A 4,758-nucleotide genomic window follows, 5' to 3' on the forward strand; every position below is an offset into this window, starting at 1 on the left:
CCTGATCCTCGTCAACGACCTACAAGTAGGACACTTCAACATCCTAGGTCCGGTCGCTCCCACCCGGTTGAGCAGATCCGGAGTACACGCAACCATCGACCTGTTCATCTCCAATATGGGCAACATCACCGACCCGGTTGTTCACCGAGAACTCATCTCGGACCACTTCCCAGTGGTAGTCGAAGTTGGATCCTCTGCTAACCGAATCCAAGTCTCTCGGCGTAACTACCATCGAGTCGATTGGGCGCGGTTCCAGCGATGTGTGGACAACGCAATAGACTACAGCAACCAGCTTGAGTCCTCAGAAAACATCGACCAGTGTCTTCAGTCTATCGATGAGGCACTATCCCAGGCTCGGGATCTACATGTGCCGGCTTCCAGTCTGGTGAGTAACTCTCTGAAACCTAGACAACACAACCAAACGATATACCCAATTCCGTAATATTAATAGACGACAGTACCAACGCTCTGGCCTAACAATATCATCAAAGCTAGGTTGGTGGATCTAAGAAACAAACATTTTTCTCAAATCTTCGCTCCCTCCCAGTGCGTGGAAAGCCGTTCTGGAGACTTACCAAAATTTTGAAAACCAAACCGAGACCTATTCCCCCTCTATCACCCCCAACACCAATCCCCGGTCATTTCCTTCTAACAGCATCTGAAAAAGCCAATGCACTTGGTCAGCATTTTGTCAACTCTCACAATTTGGGTCATGCCATGGTTAGCCCGCACGCATGCTATGATGGGTTTCGGCATTTGTGAGAATCAGTCTAACTCCAATGATGGTTGTAACAATTCTGTTTATTTCATTTTAAGTTTACAATAATGAAACCTTCAGTTGGTTTTCCTTTATCTTCTTAAACATACATCGGTTCTATTCTAATTGCGCTTAAGCTTTCGTTCCAATAGGAATCGATTATAATTAGTCTACTTAAGGGAAAGAGAAAGATATATTTGTATTTGAGAAAGATATAGTTGCGCGCTACGCGGAGCGCTTGAGTTCCTGAGCGTGGTGAGTGCTGCTTGTAAGAAATAGAATGTAGGTTAGTAACGATATGTGAAATGCGAGACGTTGCACTTCTTGGCCTGCTCAATGTTTACGTTCGGCTTAAGAGTTGCATCGACTCATGCTTCTCACGGTGCATGTTATTTATGAGATGTGGATAATATGGTATGGAAAGATGTTGTAAGGTTTGTCACTTCAAGTGCTTGTGAAATGTATTGCTTGAAGTCGTATTGAAATGAGGATGGGAAAGTTGTCTGGAAAATGTTGTAAGGAATTTATGACTAAGACTCATGTTCGATTGGAAGTGTGAAATGATTTGAATAAGAGCGAAGAGCTCGGGTTTACAAATAATGAATGTTAATAGGTTACATGTAGACTTATCGTGGGAAAGGATAATAGCTAACACAGCACAATGTCGTCCAGGAAGTAATAACTAGAATCGCCGATCTTCCCTCAGTCATTCCAATGAATCTACAACATCTGCTGATGAGGTGTTAGCTGCCATCAAGCACACCAAGAACATGAAGGCCGCCGGCGTCGATGAGGTCCTCAACCTTGAGTTGAAAAACCTGAGTCGAGAATTTTTCGAACACCTGGCAGCGATAATAAGTGTCTGGAGCTCAGCTACTTCGCTGGAAGTTAGCGAAAGTGATCCCCATCCACAAACCCGGTAAGGACCCTACCAACGCTAAAAACTATCGTCCCATCAGCCTATTATCGTGCATCTCGAAGTTATTCGAAAAGTTGATTCTTAGTCGCTTATTAGAATTCGTAAACCAGAATAACATTTTCCTCCCAGAACAGTTCGGGTTTAGGCAGGGTCACTCCACCGTTCACCAACTGACTAGAGTTACTCAGATCCTAAGGCGGAACAAGTCCGTTAGTAAAACATCTGCCGATAATGTCTGGCATGATGGCCTTGTGTATAAGCTGCAGCGATTCAACTTCCCGATCTTCCTCGTGAAGATAATCAAGAATTATCTGTCGAATAGATCATTCCAGATCTTCCTCAACAACATTCTCTCTGATACGTTTAACGTAGATGCTGGGGTCCCATAGGGGAGCCTTCTTGGTCCCATCCTGTCCAACATATTTATCTCAGATGCTCCTCCCCTTCCGGGTGGCGGCATCGTGTCTATGTTTGCAGACGACACTGCCATTATATACAAAAGTCGAGTGATTAGAGCTTTGACGCGTAGACTACAAGAGGGTCTGGAGGTTTTGTCCGACTATTTCAAAAGCTGGAAGATCTGCATAAATGCAGCCAAGACCCAGGCTATTATATTCCCGCATTCAAAATCAACTCGACTTGTTCCCCCTGCCAATGTGAGAATCCATCTTAATAACACTTCCATCGAATGGTCGAGTGAGGTTGTCTATCTTGGTCTCTCCCTGGACCAAAAGCTTCTATTTCGTTCACACGTAAAACTGTTACCAAGTGCAACATTTATTTATTTTATTAATAGAAAATCCACCCTTTCTCTCACCAACAAGCTTGCCGTTCACAAGCAAATAATTTTACCGGTCATAGAGTACGCTTTGCCTGTCTGGGAGGGCTGCGCTAAAACCCACCTTCTTAAATTTCAGATTGTTCAGAATAAAATATTACGTATGTTCCTAAACACCCCTCCGAGGACACGAAACTCTGAGATCCATCGCCTGGCTGGTCTTCAGGTGCTAGAGGAACGGAGAACAACATCGTTGACTAGGTTCAGAGAGTCCAGCGCCAGGTCACCTCACCAGATCATTCGTGAGCTGGTACCTTAGTTTTAAGTTGATTTTAAGCTAGTTATTAGTAGTTAAGTAGGTTATAAAAATTTACTTTTCAATTAAAAACAAGTCCTATAAAGGAAAAACTGTAAAATTCTACACAAATAATGTAAAACTATAGAAATAAGCAACCAGTAATCCTCAAATCAAAGATGCAGAGCCTTAAAAGGATAAACAATTATTATGTAAACCATATGAAACCATATAAAAATATGAATAAATATACTTTGAGTTAAAAAAAAAAAAGAAGTCGCTCATACTAGTTCTAGCCAGCGACAACAGCAGTCGTCCTTTCTTGGCAGCAGCACTAGCCCTGTGGTTGGTCACCACGTCTCAGGAGCAGCGCGGTTCTTCTCAGCGTGTGTCGTCAGGCTGCCATTATTCCCCTCGTGTTGGGGCAGCATGAAGATTGCCATCAGGAAATCCAATTTTGGAAATCAAAATGCCTTTTTCAAGGCAAATAAACAAGTCATTGAAAGTTAATAATTTTTGTCAACGCAAGCAAATATTCTGTGTTGCATCCTAGCAGTTTAAATTTGTCGCACCCGTCTAATTTACTGAATGTGAAATAGCTTCCACAGTGCATGGTGTCCGTGTATCTTAATTCCCCCACTGTTGAGGTAGCTCAAAGGTTGCGATCAGCAACCGACTTTGAACCGCAAAATGCCTTTTTCAAAGCAAATAAACAAATAATTGAAGGTTAATAATTTTCTGGCATCAACACAAGCGGACATTCTGTGCGGGATGCAATCAAATTTTGTTGTAGTTGTCTAATTTTTACTTTATTTAGTAAACCCCTCACGGTAGGGGCAGCGCAAAGGCTGCGATCAGCATAACCGACTTTGAATAACAAACTGCCCTGTTAGAACGCATTCATAAAAGCAGTTAGTTCGGCTATGCAGAGCTAATATGAAGTCGATTCAACCAATCAGCATAAACAGAATTTCGTCGTCTCTCAGCTGCCAAGTTGCAACATGATGCAACACGCAACAGCGAGCAAACGAAATCGCTTGATGTTACAAACCGCAATAAGATACAGGTTAAAACCGTTGCGTGTGTGAGAGCACCATCGGTGTTTATTCGCTGGATACAAGAATCATATGCGAATTGTGGAATAATTTGTCTGAAGAACATTAGGGAATGGAACAACTGAACTGAAAGGCGTGGCCTATTTCGTAGCCTCCTTCGGCTATAAAAGAGTGATTCTGGGGAAACTAGCTACATTCATTAGCCGGAAGGTGAGCTGGATAGACCTCCACAACGTTGACAGCAGTAGCAGCAGATATCAGCACTCAGCAGTAACAGAATATAGCAGCGGGTTGCGCCTGTGACTGCCTTCAAATTAAACAAATCAATGGCCCTGTGGTTGGTCACCACGTCTCAGGCCTCTGCCTGAGAACGAACGCCAACGCGAGCGATCGGGCGAGATTTTTGCCGTACATCAGTCGGCACTTCCTCAAATGGAAAAGTTGAATCATTTCGTTCAGAAGAATATTACTGTCGGTGATATTACAGAGATGCGATTGCATTATATCCGATATGGAATTGAACAATTGTTCTGTTGAGGACAAATAAAACACTTAATTTGAAGAATTAATAGTTTTGGGTACCAGTAGCAGTATGGTACCAGTCTCAGCGGTAGGTGCAGACGGTACTTCCATGAGGCGGATGTTATAATGTTGATGTTGTTGGATGTTGATATTATTCCCCACATAAAACGACGCGCTTTCGTATGATAGCGGCGGTATTAGCGGTAGATGCATTTGCCAACACTTACTCCAGTAAAGCCGTGTCTTATTTTCAATGTGAAAACACCTTTCTATTGTGGCCGTGCGCATTAGGCCTCTGCCAGGCTAAACGCGAAAAGCGGCGCGAACCGACAGTCGTAAGTAGAGCTGTGTAAAAGTATTCTACTTCAACCTTGCGGTCGTGGCTTTGCACACAACCCTGTGATTTTTTTTTTTTTTTTGAATAGTTTATTA

The sequence above is a fragment of the Wyeomyia smithii genome, chromosome 3 (genome assembly GCF_029784165.1).
Source record: "Wyeomyia smithii strain HCP4-BCI-WySm-NY-G18 chromosome 3, ASM2978416v1, whole genome shotgun sequence".
In the NCBI taxonomy this organism is placed as follows: Eukaryota; Metazoa; Arthropoda; class Insecta; order Diptera; family Culicidae; genus Wyeomyia; species Wyeomyia smithii.